This window comes from Ictidomys tridecemlineatus, chromosome 4, assembly GCF_052094955.1.
Source record: "Ictidomys tridecemlineatus isolate mIctTri1 chromosome 4, mIctTri1.hap1, whole genome shotgun sequence".
Classification (NCBI taxonomy): domain Eukaryota; kingdom Metazoa; phylum Chordata; class Mammalia; order Rodentia; family Sciuridae; genus Ictidomys; species Ictidomys tridecemlineatus.
Window position 1 is genome coordinate 179,483,062 of NC_135480.1, and position 16,680 is coordinate 179,499,741.

The following is a 16,680-nucleotide window of genomic DNA, read 5'->3' on the forward strand; positions in this document are numbered from 1 at the left end:
TCTAGGAATCTTTATTTTTCTTTTCATTGTATCTACAGTGTTCAGCACATTGTCAGTGCTCAATAAAAAACGTTTGTTTTTCCATGACAGAAAACACTAAATTTTGTTCTGTTTTGTTTTCCTGCAGTGGAATGATGTGTTTGGATTTGGGAATTGCTAACCTTGATAGCAGGTTGGAAGGATGACCAAGGGTAAGAAGGTATGTCAGAGACAACCTGCCTACGAAAATCCAATCTCCTTTTCTTCCTGAGCATTCAGCTATAGTACATTTCCTAGTGTCCCTTAAACCGGGTGTGATCACATAAACACATTCCAGCCAATGGAATGTAAGGCACAAGTTATAGAAATGATGTGTACCATGCAGGATCATAAAGGATGCTGTACCAGAACCTGAAGACCAGGCTGAACCTTCTCCTACATTCTCTAACTCCAAAAGCTGGAATCTGGTTATAGTGACCCTACCTCAATTGTGTGAGAAGAATGTCCTGGCAAATGGCAGAGGACTAAGGTGAGAGATTGGATCCCTGAGTCACTACACAGAAGAGAGCCAACTGCTGACCTGGAAACCGAATCTGGAATGAGATAAGAAATGAAGTTATTATTCTGTAAGCCACTGAAGTTTTGAGTTCTATTTTTTTTCTATCTACATAAACATTAATATAGGATGGGAATTAGAGAGTAATGATAGGAACAAGGCTGCTTTAATAAACCATAAGTAATGATAAATACCTGTGTGGGACTATGGGGGAGGATGAAGCGCAGGAGAAAAAAAGATATGGAGATATTTATGAAGCAAAACTCAATGTGATTGCTTTTTTTTTTTTTCATATTTCTTCAAATGCTGACAGTGCTAGAGCTCACTATTTGGTTCCCTGCAAGGAGAATTTTATTCTTACCATTGAACAGAAACTTTTCTTTCAAAATTTATTAGACCCTACCATTGTGTCCACCCAAAAGAATGGGGTCCTAATTAGAACAAGATATATCCTGTGCTTGTATAATTTTAACAAAATGGATTCTACTGTCATGTATAACTAAGAAGAACCAATAAAATAAAATTTTGAAAAATTTATTAGAGAACTAAAAACAATAAATCCAATGACCTCGTCTCAGTCTTTTTAGTTTTGCCCCCTCTGTAATCTATGCCACTGTTTTGATTGCCCCACAACCCTTTTTATTCTGGCTCCAATTTTTCTCTTTCCTTTTCATTAGTTCATTCTTGTTCTACAACCTTCCAAAAAGCCGTGTACCACAAAGTCCTGCCCTTCAATGTGTTCTCTGTTTTATTCAGACAGTGATCTCATAAACTCTTGTAACTTCAACTAAGCAGACAATGGTATGGCCCATCCATGTGGAGAAGAACAGACACCAATGATTTGGCTTAAACATGTCCAAACCAGGAAGTGGGTGGGGGAAAGGAGGGAAAAAGACCATCCCTTTTTCTATTCCACATATAAACAAGTCATTTTCACTGATGGAAAAAAAAAATCATGAAACTTTCCAAAAGTACAGATAGGACTTTGGAGAGTCAAGCAAGATTGTCCAAGAAATGTTCAAGAGCAATTTCTGTGTTGCCTGGCTATGAGTAGTGGCTCCCTCTCCACCAAGCAAGAGGGGTTATACCTAATGTGAGCTGCCCATGGGACCTGGTGGCAGAGCTGCGAATATTTCCCTAAATCTGCATAAATAGACCTGCATAAACAGAGTCTGCATAAACAGTTTGCATCTAACTTCAGACTTTCTCATGCAAAAGCCTGGAAGGTTTATCCTTTGCCCCTAAGATTGCTCACATTCACTAGTAAAAATGGAGAGCACTGGTAAAGCAGGGTCTCACTGCTGGAGCACAGTCCTGCCTCAAGCACACACACCCCTTCATAGGATGCCAAAAGAATATATGGGTCATGTTAATTGTGGAGCAGGCTGTAGTTGCAGGATGGGCTGAACACTCAACCCCCACCCATCTGGTTCCTTAATCGCTTGTTTGCCTCAAGGCTGGAAGCTCAACCCCACTCAAGGCTGAACACTCCCACCGTCTGGTGCAACTGAGACCCACATCTGGCCCCTGCCCTGTCTGCCTGAGGGCAAAAGATGACATCCTTAGCAATTACTGTGTGATCCAATCACTGTACGCCAACAAGGCAGCTTGCAGATCAGGAGACCCCATTAGATTTTGACTACAAAAACTCTCTCCTGCCGGAACTCTCTCTTGCACTTTGCTCCCCTACTTCTTCTTTTCCGCTTACTCTCACTTTCACTCTTTCTCTCTCTTTTTCTCCTCCTTCCCTGTCGATCAGACACTACCACAATAAAAATCTCTTGGTCGCTCTGTGTGTCGTGGTCACTTTCTTTTCAGGCCATACCTCTGCAGCCTCTTCTGCTCCTAAGTTCAGCCTGCATACTGGGACATTTGCAAGTCTTTGCCCTGAGCACCTGGACCCACATTTCAGGTACCGTTCAGATAATTAATGTTTTACATTTCTTTACAATTTTACACGTTGTCTCTCTACTCATATTTTTAACAAAGTTTTAATTTTTATTTTTAAAGAGTTGAGTAGAAAGCATTTTCTTATTTCTTTGAATTAGTCACATATACATGTGAATCAGAGAGAGATTTGATTCATTCATTAGTGGAGGTATTTTCACACTGGTGATGGTGTATTCTACATGCACACCAACTGCTCATTGGAAATTAAGTTTATTGAAAGATAAGTTTGTAAGCCAAAACATACACCATAAACTGATGTACTTTGTACTTAAGAAGTACAGAGAATTATAAGGACACTGCATTCTGATTGATTAGTACCTCATATAAGTGATAAATATTGTGATTTATTATTCTACATGCTTAAATTATTTAAATTTAAAAGGTTTTAAAGAATATTAAAACCATCCTTAGCTCAGTTGCATTATAAATAAATCTCACAGGTAGATTCATCCTACTGCCTTGGTTTTGCAGGGTTTTGCAGGCTCTTGCCTTAATTGATGTTAAGTCAGATTTCCCTTAATACCCCCAACTTTTCCCTTCACTCCAAATCTCACCTCCTCACCTGTGACTCTCTCTGCATTGGGGTGGGTTATTGATGATTGAAAATGTTGATAGATGATAATCTTTTTTTTTCTTTTTTTTTATTGTTGGTCGTTCAAAACATTACACAGTTCTTAATACATCATATTTCACAGTTTGATTCAAGCGGGTTATGAACTCCCAACTTTACCCCGTATACAGATTGCTGTATCACATCTGTTACCCTTCCATTGATTGACATATTGCCTTTCTAGTGTCTGATGTATTCTGCTGTCTGTCCTATTCTCTACTATCCCCCCTCCCCTTTTCTCTCTCTATCCCTTCTACTGTAAATCATTTCTTCCATTTGTATTATCTTGTCCTACCCCTCCTTTCCTCTTATATATCATTTTGTATAACCCTGAGGATCGCCTTCCATTTCCATGCGATTTCCCTTCTCACTCCCTTTCCCTCCCACCTCTCATCCCTGTTTAATGTAAATCTTCTTCTCAAGCTCTTCGTCCCTACCCTGTCCTTGTTTACTCCCCTTATATCAAAGGGGTCATTTGGTATTTGTTTTTTAAAGATTGACTCGCTTCACTTAGCATAATCTGCTCTAATGCCATCCATTTCCCTCCAAATTCTATGATTTTGTCATTTTTTAATGCAGAGTAATACTCCATTGTGTATAAATGCCACATTTTTTTTTATCCATTCATCTATTGAAGGGCATCTAGGCTGATTCCATAATCTTGCTATCGTGAATTGTGCTGCTGTGAACATCGATGTAGCAGTGTCCCTGTAGCATGCTCTTATTAGGTCTTTAGGGAATAGACCGAGAAGGGGAATAGCTGGGTCAAATGGTGGTTCCATTCCCAGCTTTCCAAGAAATCTCCATACTGCTTTCCAAATTGGCTGCACCAATTTGCAGTCCCACCAGCAATGAACAAGAGTGCCCTTTTCCCCGCATCCTCTCCAGCACTTATTGTTGTTTGACTTCCTAATGGCTGCCAATCTTACTGGAGTGAGATGGTATCTTAGGGTAGTTTTGATTTGCATTTCTCTGACTGCTAGCGATGGTGAGCATTTTTTCATGTACTTATTGATTGATTGTATGTCCTCCTCTGAGAAGTGTCTGTTCAGGTCCTTGGCCCATTTATTGATTGGGTTATTTGTTATCTTATTGTCTAATTTTTTGAGTTCTTTGTATATTCTGGTTATTAGGGCTCTATCTGAAGTGTGTGGATTAAAGATTTGTTCCCAGGATGTAGGCTCCCTGTTTATCTCTCTTATTGTTTCTTTTGCTGAGAAAAAACTTTTTAGTTTGAGTAAGTCCCATTTGTTGATTCTAGTTGTTAACTCTTGTGCTATGGGTGTCCTATTGAGGGATTTGGGGCCCCATCCCACAGTATGTAGATCATAACCAAATTTTTCTTCTATCAGATGCCGTGTCTCTGATTTAATATCAAGCTCCTTGATCCATTTTGAGTTAACTTTTGTGCATGGCGAGAGATAGGGATTCAGATTCATTTTGATGCAAATGGATTTCCAGTTTTCCCAGCACCATTTGTTGAAGATGCTATCCTTCCTCCATTGCATGCTTTTAGCCCCTTTATCAAATATAAGATAATTGTAGTTTTGTGGATTGGTTACTGTGTCCTCTATTCTGTACCATTGGTCCACCCGCCTGTTTTGGTACCAGTACCATGCTGTTTTTGTTACTATTGCTCTGTAGTATAGTTTGAAGTCTGGTATCGCTATACTGCCTGATTCACACTTCCTGCTTAGCATTGTTTTTGCTATTCTGGGTCTTTTATTATTCCATATGAATTTCATGATTCTTTTATCTATTTCTATAAGAAATGCTGTTGGGATTTTGATTGGCATTGCATTGAACTTATAGAGAACTTTTGGTAATATTGCCATTTTGTGATGTTAGTTCTGCCTATCCATGAGCAGGGTATATTTTTCCATCTTCTAAGGTCTTCTTCTATATCTTTCTTTAGGGTTCTGTAATTTTCATTGTATAAATCTTTCACCTCTTTTGTTAGGTTGATTCCCAAGTATTTTATTTTTTGGGGGGATATTGTGAATGGAGTAGTTGTCCTCATTTCCGTTTCAGAGGGTTTGTCGCTGATATACAGGAATGCCTTTGATTTAAGCGTGTTGATCTTATATCCTGCCACTTTGCTGAATTCATTTATTAGCTCTAATAGCTTCTTTGTAGACCCTTTTGGGTCTGCTAGGTATAGAATCATATCATCTGCAAATAGTGATAATTTAAGTTCTTCTTTTCCTATTTTTATGCCTTTAATTTCTTTCGTCTGTCTAATTGCTCTGGCCAGTGTTTCGAGGACTATGTTGAACAGAAGTGGTGAGAGAGGGCATCCCTGTCTTGTACCAGATCTTAGAGGGAATGCCTTCAATTTTTCTCCATTCAGAATGATGCTGGCCTGTGGCTTATCATAGATTGCTTTTACAATGTTGAGGTATGTTCCAGTTATCCCTAATTTTTCTAGAGTTTTGGACATAAAGGGATGCTGTACTTTGTTGAATGCTTTTTCTGCATCTATCGAGATGATCATATGGTTCTTATATTTAAGTCTGTTGATGTGGTGAGTAACATTTATTGATTTCCGTATATTGAACCAGCCTTGCATCCCAGGGATGAATCCTACTTGATCATGGTGTATAATTTTTTTGATATGTATTTGAATCCGATTCGCCAGAATTTTATTGAGGATTTTTGCGTCAAGGTTCATTAGAGATATTGGTCTGTAGTTTTCTTTCTTTGAAGTGTCTTTGTCTGGTTTCGGAATCAGGGTGATGTTGGCCTCGTAGAATGAATTTGGAAGTTCTCCCTCTTTTTCTATTTCCTGAAATAGCTTGAAAAGTATTGGTGTTAGTTCCTCTTTAAAGGTTTTGTAAAACTCTGCTGTATACCCATCCGGTCCTGGGCTTTTCTTAGTTGGTAATCTTTTGATGGTTTCTTCTATTTCCTCTATTGTTATTGGTCTGTTTAGGTTGTCTATATCCTCCTGACTCAATCTGGGCAGATCATAAGACTTAAGGAATTTATCTATGCCTTCACTATCTTCTATTTTATTGGAGTATAAGGATTCAAAATAATTTCTGATTATCTTCTGTATTTCTGAAGTGTCTGTTGTGATATTACCTTTTTCATCCCGTATGTTAGTAATTTGAGTTCTCTCTCTTCTTCTCTTCATTAGCATGGTTAAGGGTCTGTCAATTTTATTTATTTTTTCAAAGAACCAACTTTTAGTTTTGTCAATTTTTTCCATTGTTTCTTTTGTTTCAATTTCATTAATTTCAGCTCTGATTTTAATTATTTCTTGCCTTCTACTTCTTTTGCTGTTGTTTTGCTCTTGTTTTTCTAGGATTTTGAGATGAAGTATGAGATCATTTATTTGTTGGTTTTTTCTTTTTTTGAGGAATGAACTCCAAGCAATGAATTTTCCTCTTAGAACTGCTTTCATTGTGTCCCATAGATTCCGATATGTTGTGTCTGTGTTTTCATTTAACTCTAGGAAGTTTTTAATTTCCTCCTTGATGTCTTCTAAAACCCATTGATCATTCAGCAACCTATTGTTCATTCTCCAAGTGATGCTTGATTTTTCCTTCCTTCTTTAATCATTGATTTTCAGTTTTATTCCATTATGATCAGATACCCCTTTATATTGTCTTAGAGTTGCCCTGTGACATAATATATGGTATATTTTTGAGAAGGTTCCATGTGCTGCTGAGAAAAAAGTGTAACTACTTGATGTTGGGTGGTATAGTCTATATATGTCAATTAAGTCTAGGTTGTTAATTGTGTTATTGAGTTCTATAGTTTCCTTATTTAACTTTTGTTTGGAAGATCTGTCCAGTGGTGAGAGAGGTGTGTTGAAGTCTCCCATGATTATTGTATGGTGGTCTATTAGACTCTTGAACTTGAGAAGAGTTTGCTTGATGAACACAGCTGCACCATTATTTGGGGCATATATATTTATGATTGTTATGTCTTGTTGGTGTATGGTTCCCTTGAGCAGTATGAAGTGTCCTTCTTTATCCCTTTTGATTGACTTTGGCTTGAAATCTATTTTATGAGATATGAGTATGGACACTCCTGCTTGTTTCCGCAGTCCATATGAGTGGTATGATTTTTCCCAACCTTTCATCTTCAGTCTATGAATATCTTTTCCTATCAGATGCGTCTCCTGTAGGCAGCATATTGTTGGGTCTTGTTTTGTGATCCATTCTACTAGCCTGTGTCTCTTAATTGGTGAGTTTAAGCCATTAACATTTAGGGTTATTATTGAGATATGGTTTGTTCTTCTAGCCATATTTGTTTATTGATGTTACTAAACCTGATTTGTTATCCTCTTTGACTACTTTCCCCCCTTTACTGTCCTACTTCCCATTGTTGGTTTTCAATGTTATTTTCCATTTCCTCTTCCTGTAATGTTTTGCCAAGGATTTTTTGAAGAGATGGTTTTCTAGCTGCGAATTCTTTTAACTTTTGTTTATTGTGGAAGGTTTTAATTTCATCTTCTATCCTGAAGCTTAATTTCGCCAGATACACGATTCTTGGTTGGAACCCATTTTCTTTCAGTGTTTGAAATATGTTATTCCAGGATCTTCTAGCTTTCAGAGTCTGTGTTGAGAGATCAGCTGTTATCCTGATTGGTTTGCCCCTAAATGTAATCTGCTTTCTTTCTCTTGCAGCTTTTAAAATTCTCTCCTTATTCTGTACGTTGGACATCTTCATTATAATGTGTCTAGGTGTGGATCTCTTATGATTTTGCACATTCGGCGTCCTGTAGGCTTCTAGGATTTGGGATTCTGTCTCATTCTTCAAGTCTGGGAAGTTTTCTCGTATTATTTCACTGAATAGACTGTTTATTCCTTTGGTATGGAGCTCTGTGCCTTCCTGTATCCCAATGACTCTTAAATTTGGTCTTTTGATATTGTCCCATAATTCTTGGATGTTCTGCTCATGGTTTCTTAGCAGACTTGCTGAGCTGTCTATGTTCTTTTCCAGTTGAAATACTTTGTCTTCATTGTCTGATGTTCTCTCTTCTAAGTGATCTACTCTGCTGGTAGTATTCTCAATTGAGTTTTTAAGTTGGTTTATTGTTTCCTGCATTTCTAGGATTTCTATTTGTTTGTTTTTTATTACCTCTATCTCCCTGTGAAATTGATCTTTTACTTCCTGGATTTGTTTGTCAATGTGATCTTTCATTGTCTGATTTTGCTGTCTCATGTCTTCCTTGAGACTCCAGATCATCTGAAGCATATATATCCTGTACTCTTTATCTGACATTCCATCTGTTGCAGCTATTACCTCTTCTAAAGTTGAGTTGACTTGCATTGCTTGTGGTCCTTTCTTTCCTTGTCTTTTCATACTGCTCGCGTTTCTTTCTGCTTGGTGCAACTGTTGTGTTTTTGAAATTTACCCCCTATTTATTTATATTGCTCTTGTATAGTTGGGAAGTCTCCCTTGCAGGGCGGGTAGTGGCTGTGCTCCTCCTCTAATTAGGGTGGTCTGTCTACCATGCTGATCGGTCGCAGGTCTGCCCCCCCTGCGGGCACGGGTGGCGGTTCTGCTCTGACCCCACTCCAATTGTGGTAACGTAACTACCACGCCCTGGGGTCGTTGGTCCTGATCTGGATGTGGGTGGCAGCTCTGCTGGGTCCCCACTCCAATTGGTGTGATGTGTCTACCACGCTGGCAGGCCTCTAGGCCGGTGGGTCGCAGTTCTGCACAGCCCCCACTCCCAGTGGGGGTACCTGACTACCTCTCCAACGGGTCGCTGAGCCCCCTCCGGACCCGGGCGGCGACCCTGCTCCACCCCCACTCCAACCAGTGTGACTCGACTGCCTCGGTGTTACGTGTCCACCACGTTGGCAAGCTACCTGGCCTGTCTTGCCAGTGGGCCACAGGTCTGCCTGCCCTGCTTGCTCAGATGGCAGCTCTACACAGCCCCTACTCCAAATGAGGTTACTTGGCTACCGCGCCTCGGGGTTGCTGCTCCTATTCTAAGCGTGGGCGGCTTCTCTCTTCAGCCCCAGCTGCATTTGGGGTGTCATGATACCACGCCGGCGGGTCACTTGGCCTGCTCTGGGCGCAGGTGGAAGCTCTACTCTGCCCCCACAGCACCCAGCAGGACCCTGGCTGAGAAGAAGTCACCGCCGGTTCCCTAGCCTTGGGCCAAAGCAGCTTAGGTAGCCAGAACCCCGCCTCTCCGATCCCGATACACTCTCCGCTGGGAGCTGGCTCCAGCAAGCGACCCCCACGGGTTCCCCAGCCCCAGGCCAAAACTGTTCTGGGAGTCAGAACCCAGTCACCCCAAGCTCAGGGCACGCTCCACTTGGAGCTGGCCTCCACCGGCAGTCTCCGCAGATTCCTCAGACCTGGGCCAGGTTAGCCCCAGGAACCAGAATCCAGCTGCTCAGTGCCCGGCGCAAGCCTTGCCAGGCACGAGCCTCTAGGAGTATTCTCCACAAGATCCCCAGTCCCAATCCTGAGCAAGAAATCTGTCTGCTAGACGCAGGCAAATACCAGCCTGAAATCACCTGTTCCGTAGCTGAATGAGGTGAGATCAGTAGAACATGGGGATGATTACATCATCTCTCCGAAATGGCGGCTGCTGTCCTCCTCTGTGGTCCGACCGGTGACTGAAACCAAGCTGGACCGCTTCTCTCCTCTGTCTCAAAGCCAGAACTCAGCACTAAGCGCTGCCAATGTACCATTGGCGGGAGCCCCCCGAATCCATATCGCTGCTCCCCCGCTCCGGCACCTTGCCGCTCCCCAGCGCGCGCCACAGACTCCAGCCGCGGGGCGATCGCCTATCAGGCTATGCGACCCTCCGTGTGGAGAAATGGAGCTCCCACAGCCAAACCTCGCACGATGGAAATCTGTCCACTAGATTCTGGAGCGCCTCAATTTCACTGGAAATTCCCAACAAGGTAGCCTTCAGCAGTTTCATATCGTCTTTCTCCGGCTCAGTGACGAGGCGCACTGGGGTGATGCACTCCCTTCGCCGCCATCTTCCTCCCCTCTCCGATAGATGACAATCTTAGGAACTAGAATAAACTCTTTTCTCTTTCACTCCTCCAGCCCCCACCCCATATTTTTATGAAACAGTCTTGAAACATTGTCCAGGCTGGTCCTTAAATTCCTAGGCTCAAGTGATTGTCCAACCTCATCTCCTTGAGTAGCTGGGACTACAGGTGTGTGCCATCACATTCAATCTAGAATAAAACTGTTAAATCCATTTTCAATGCCTTAAAAATACCCCTACTATTAACTTATTCATTTAGCTACATACACTCAACTTTTAGATGATTAAAAAAAAAGGGCAGAAATCCAAATTAAGAACATTTGGGAGATCAAAGGTGAGACATTACTGACAGGGAATAGATCCAACTGTTGGAATGATAATAATGCAGGACAAAAGAACTAAAATCTTATATGGTATCTGAGCACAAAGAAGATTTTCTTTTCTTTCTTTCTTTCTTTTTTTTTTTTTTTTTGTTTCTGGGGATTGAACCCAGGGGCACTTAACCACTGAGCCACATCCCCAGCCCTTTTCATTTTTTTATTTAGAGACAGAGTCTTGCTGAATTGCTTAGGGCCTTACTTAGTTGCTGAGGCTGTCTTTGAACTTGTGATCCTTCTGCCTCAGACTCCTGAATCACTGGGATCACACATGTGCACCACCACACCATGTCTGTTATTTTTTTTTAATTAACCTTTATTCATTAATTAATTTATTTTTTAATGTGGTGCTGAGGATCAAACCCAAGGCCTCACCCATCCTAGGCAAGCGCTCTATTACTGAGACATAGCCCCAGCCCTGGTCTATTAAATTTTTGAAAGATTGTTTCCCATTCCCCCAAAAGAAAGAATTATGGGCTATTTATACTGCCCCAATTTAAAACACAAAAATACTAAATGCTCAACAATAGCATTTGATTAAATCAATCATAGTAAAATTATGCAAAGAAATATTCTATAATCATTTCAAATTGTATATAATTCTAAAATAAATGCATTGTGAGTGATATTAAATTTAAAAAGAAAGATTAAAATCCTACAATGAACTGATTTTTATGTTTTTGTTTCTCAGAATTCATATGCAAAAACCCAAATTTCCAGCTTGAGGTATTAGAAAGGGAGTTTTGGGAAGTGATTAGGTCACTTTTGGGAAGTGATTAGTGTGGAGTCCTCATGAATAGGACTAGTGTCCTTAAAAAAGGCACCTCAGAGGGATCCCTAGGTGCTGTCACCATGTGAGGATGGAACAAGTAGTTGGTGGTCTGCAATGTGGTGGAAGAAAGCCCTCATCAGAACCTGACTATGCTGGCACCCTAATCTTGAATTTCCAGTCTCCAGAACTGTGGGAAATAAATTTCTGCATTTCATAAGCCACCTGGTCTGTGGAACATGTTATAGTAACCCAAAGTGACTAAGATACAGAGGGTATAGTATGTTCCCATGCTTTTGCATTTGTACTAGTATATACAAAGTTGGATAAAGTTTTACCAAAGGAATAGAGAGGTAATTATGGATTCTTGTGGCATTAAGGATGGTTTTCTTTCCACATTTTTACTTAAATATAGTTTCTATTTTTACTAAATTAACATGTATTAAGTGATCAATTAAAATTTTAAATTAAAATATGTTCAACATCACTAGTTATTATAAGAATCAAAATCACAATGAAATATTACCTCATACCCATTAATATGGCCACTATATAAATAAAAAATAAGCCAGGAGAAGTGACATCTGTAATCCCAGCGACTCAGAAGGCTGAGCCAGGAGGATCAAAATTTTTAGATACTTATCTATTTGTTTTTAATGACATTTTGGGTAAATAACCTTTTTTTCATATTTTGCATGAATTTGGATTATAACCTCTTCTGAATAGAGACTCCTACCTACCTACTTTTTTCTTTGTAAATAGTAGGTATTTAATTATATTTGGGGATTAATCAGCATTTTGGAAAGTAAAAGCTTTCTTTGGGTATTCCTAAAGAAAATGAAAAGAAGGAAAAATGAATGGAGGCACCAACTGCAAGGTGTGTGTGTGTGTGTGTGTGTGTGTGTGTGTGTGTGTGAGAGAGAGAGAGAGAGAGAGAGAGAGAGAGAGAGAGAGAGAGAGAGAGAGAGAGAGAGAGAGAGAGACTGGGGATTGGACTAAGGGGTAGTCTATCACTGAGCTATGTTTTTTACCCTTACTACTTTTGATTTTGGAACAGTTTATCACTAAGTTGCCTAGGTTGACCTTGGACTTGTGATCCTCCTGCCTCAGTCTCCCTAATAGCTGGAATTACAGGTGCAGGTGTACACCACCACACCTGGCAAGTTTTGGATTTTTACTTTCTTTTTTTTTTCCACATTTTTTTATTGGTACATTACAGTTGTACATACTGATAGGATTTGTCGTTGCATATTTGTACATGCACACAAGGATTTTTACATTCTTTAGTCAAAGGCATTAGTCTGTCCAGTTATTGTTCAGGATCTCAATAAGCAACACAAAATATATAATAAAAAAATTAAGTTTTAGCTACGTTTGCTCTTCCTGCTTTGTACAACCCACTACTTTGAAATAATAAAAGTACATTAATAAATAAATCACATTGATAAATATAATTACATTAAAAGCTGGAAGGCTGCAGGTATAGCTCAGTGGTAGAGCACTTGCCTAACAGGCAAAAATGCCCTGGATTCAATCCCCAGCCCCACAAAAAATAAAAATAAAAAAATAAAAACAAGCTGGGGAAAGAATGGAGTCCCAGGACTCCTGCCTGCAATTTTCCTGAAGTGTGGTAGAAGTAATGGCCTGCACCTATCATACAGTAGTTCACTTCTTCACCCTTCTTAGGCATGAAACTATATTCTCTTCATCCTGAGTTATCCATGAGGGTTGGAAGAGTGGGTGGTAATCATATGTGTTTTCCATGCTTGCTGAAATCTACCTTCTTTAGATAAATAAAAATATGCCATATTTAATAAGAGAAATGTAATGTGACAGAGAGAAGAGAATGGGAAGGAAATTGACATTTTCCAAGAGCTTACTTTGCTCCTAACATTATATGAGAATCTTCTTTAATTTCAATAGTTATTTCTTATATATTTCTTATACATTTCTTAAGCTTTTGATAATAATGATTGTTTTCTTGTTTGATTTAGGAAAATTTATCTCTTCCTTGTCTGTATAGTAAAGGAAATTAAATTTACTCATTGATCCTGTAAGATTTAACAAGTTACTAAGACTTCACAAATCTTATTACAATTAACTCAAGCAATATACAAGTCTCCAGTTAAGAAAAACAACACTTGTATTATATTTCTTTCTGAAGCAATTATCACACATTATGATAATTGTGAAGCAATTATCATACACTGAAAGTAAATAGTAATTACAGGAGAAATTTTTTTTAAAAATACATTATAGAACTAGACTTTTTTCATGGTTGTTTCCTGAGCCCACAACTCTCTCCAACACAATAAACCTATTATTTTTTTTTAAATGCATAGACTTAAGGCATACAACCTGAAAAATTGCAGGCAGAAGCTTTGGTACCCACACATATAGTGAAATAAATAATATGGTCAAGAAAATATATCCATCACCTACATAGTTATTTTTTGTGTGCATGATTCTATTAAATCTTCTTTAAAAATATTTAATGGTTTCATCACAAGATTCTTGTAGAAAGTATGTTAATGAATAGGGTTATTGCCTTTCTATGAAATTTATGTGCCAATTCCATGTTATCTAGGTTATGCTAATGCAAATGTTGTTGTCGTCATTGTTGTTATTGTTAAAATTAACTGTTCACTGTAATGGAATTTAAAATCTAGCTCGGAAAAAAAAATCTGTGCCAAAAGTAAACTATTCATGGCAGTAATTTTTTAGTGTCTCTCTCTCCCCAGACTTACAATAGCCATATTAACCTATGTTTAAGACAGAAGCAGCCTGGATTCTTTCTGGATTACACTGGGAATCACACAATTTTTTTTTTCACTTAGAAACCCCATTAACCCAACTATATGATAACATTTTTATATTGTCAACATTATTTCACATCCCTTGAACATTGCCCAAATATGTTTACAAAATGAACAGATTGTATCTATCTTTAAATTGCATGTGTTTTATCTTCACAAAGCAATTATATGTGGTATATTTACTGATACCTGATATTAAGCCATTTGAAAAATATTTTGGTTGATATTGTTCAAATGACTGTCAGAATTAGTGAATTAAATACTTCAACACTAAAAATGACTTCCAGAGGTGAAAAATTTCTTTCATTCCTTTTTTCGGCACCAGGGATTGAACTTAGGGGCACTCAACCACTGAGCCACATCCCCAGCCCTATTTTGTATTTTATTTAAAGACAGGGTCTCACTGAGTTGCTTAGTGCCTCCTCATTGCTGAGGCTGGCTTTGAACTCTTGATCCTCCTGTTTCAGCCTCCTGGATAGCTGGGATTACAGGCGTTCGCCACCATGTCCAGCCTCAACATCTAATTTTAAATCTCCTTTTCAGTTTGATTTGCTTCTTTGCTTGTTTCCCTAAGGTGATTAGCATTTGTAACTGGCAGTGGGAAGTAAGTGCCAGGTTTAACCTGATGAATTACAAGTAATAAGGTCAATCACTAGCCTTATTAAATACCTCATTCACTTAGAAGTTTAAGTATTTTAATTTCATTGCCTAAAAATTATAATTCTAGAGTGTAAAGAACTTTTTTCTTTTTTTCTTTTATTTTATTTTACTTTTATTGGTTGTTCAAAACATTACAAAGCTCATGACATATCATCTTCCATACATTTGATTCAAGTGGGTTATGAACTCCCATTTTTTTACCCCAAAAACAAGTTGCAGAAGACTTTTTTCTTAAATTAGCAAAAAACCAATTACATGATAAAAATAGACATGTTTTAAGTAAATAATAGTCACACGCTGAGGGAGACTCTACTACTTTGAGCAAATTTAAAAGAAAAATGTTAAAGCTTATAGTCATTAAGTACTCACTATGTCCTAGACACTCTTCTAAGACTTTTACATGAATCAATTTATTTAATTCTCATAAAAACCAAGGAAGCTACTACTGTTGTAGTTTTATGGACTCAGAAACCGAGGGTAAGCTACTTGTTCAAGGTCATGTCCTTTGTAAGTGGAAGAGGCAGAATTCTATTTCGGTCCTTTGGCTCTGAGCCTGTATTCCCAGTCGCTACCACAAGATGGTTTCCAACTTAAAATTATTTAACTTACTACTTTTAAACTTTACAATGACGTGAAAGCCGTATCTGCTGTGTACAAACTGTACCTTGAATTTTGAATTTAGATCTTTTCCCAGCCAGCAGTATGTGGTCTGATATACTCATGTGATGCAAAGGTGACGAGCCACAGATCCCAGTCAGCTACATGATCCCGAGGCAGAAATGACTGGGATCTTACAGTGTAGTATGTTGGTAAGCTACGAAGCTTGGTAGGTTAGAGGTATCCCATGCATTTTCAACTTGTGATATTGTCTACTTAAACCATAAAAATATTTAGGATCAGAGGGGCTGGGGTTATGCCTCAGCGGTAGAGCGCTCACTTCGCACATGCAAGGTCCTGGGTACCATCCTCAGCACCACATAAAAATAAATAAATAAAATAAAGTTATTTTTAAAAAAAAATTTAGGAGCAGAGTCCTACCTGAGAGGAGCTTACAACCCTCAGGGATCCATGAGGAAGACAGCGAACCTCATAAAGGGACATTGCTGACTCTCCCACTCCATTCAGGGGTGTTAGGAGTCATTGACAGTGTCATTCGGGTCTCTTTGTTGGTCACCAGAACTGTCAAAGACAAAAGAACAACAAATTTAGTTTAAAGATCTTAATTGGACTTCATTTACTATCCTAGAATCAGGCAACACTTCATGCTAAAAATAGATGGCCCCATAGTTGGATTGAACTCAGTGTCTTATGCATGCTAGGCAAGCACTCTATCAACTGAGCTGTATCCCCAGCCCAAGAAACTATACTTTTGATGCATGAAACAAAGTCAACCTCCTGAGCAGAGGAGGTTGACTTTGTAGACAGAAAGGGTTGAGCAAAATAAAAACAGAGCTTTCAAAAGTGTATTGATTATTCCAAAATCATTTTCCTTATAAAGTTTAAAGCAGAGGAGATTTCCTTATTATGTTGCCTAAAATTGGCTTGTTTAAGGATTTAGTCGTTATCTCTCTCTCCTGATTTCTTAGGTCAGATAGACAATTTAGTACTACCTTTGGTGACATGAAATTTTGGCATAAGTAACTCCATTTTGATTTTGTCTGTTGGGCCTAGTGCAGGAGCTTTGGCCAAATCGATGGCCTCCAAATAAATTTTATTTAACAGAAGCCACTCAGCAAAACAAAATGCTTTCAATAAACTAGAGCATTTTTCTAAAAGAGAAGTTTAAGGGGAAATGGGGCTGGGACTGTAGCTCAGTGGTAAAGCGCTTGCCTCATATGTGTGGGGCACTGGGTTTGATCCTCAGTACCACATAAAAAATAGAGTACTGTGTGTTCATCTATAACTAAATAAATATTTTAAAAAAGAAGTTTAAGACCTCACCATATATTTGTTCTAACCATTTATGTCATGGTATTCTTCCCAAGAA

At 38.8% G+C, this 16,680-nt stretch overlaps 1 protein-coding gene and 1 long non-coding RNA gene across 5 annotated transcripts in view; one reads left to right on the forward strand and one right to left on the reverse strand.

The window, feature by feature from the left end:
• Window positions 1–825, forward strand: part of Invs (inversin) — a 206,649-nt gene extending 205,824 nt beyond the window's left edge. For 3 of the 4 annotated variants that reach the window (XR_013438190.1, XR_013438191.1, XR_013438192.1), the window contains one exon: window positions 128–825. The gene's annotated coding sequence lies outside the window, so the exon portion shown is untranslated. The remainder of the gene's footprint in view (window positions 1–127) is intronic. The other variant, XR_005734029.2, reaches the window with a different exon arrangement.
• The window catches only part of LOC144377315 (uncharacterized), a 54,383-nt gene that overhangs the window by 5,667 nt on the left and 32,036 nt on the right, over window positions 1–16,680 (reverse strand). The window contains exons 2-3 of the long non-coding RNA XR_013438195.1: window positions 15,732–15,872; window positions 463–572 (exon numbers count right to left, since the gene is read on the reverse strand). This is a non-coding gene — a long non-coding RNA (uncharacterized LOC144377315). The remainder of the gene's footprint in view (window positions 1–462; window positions 573–15,731; window positions 15,873–16,680) is intronic.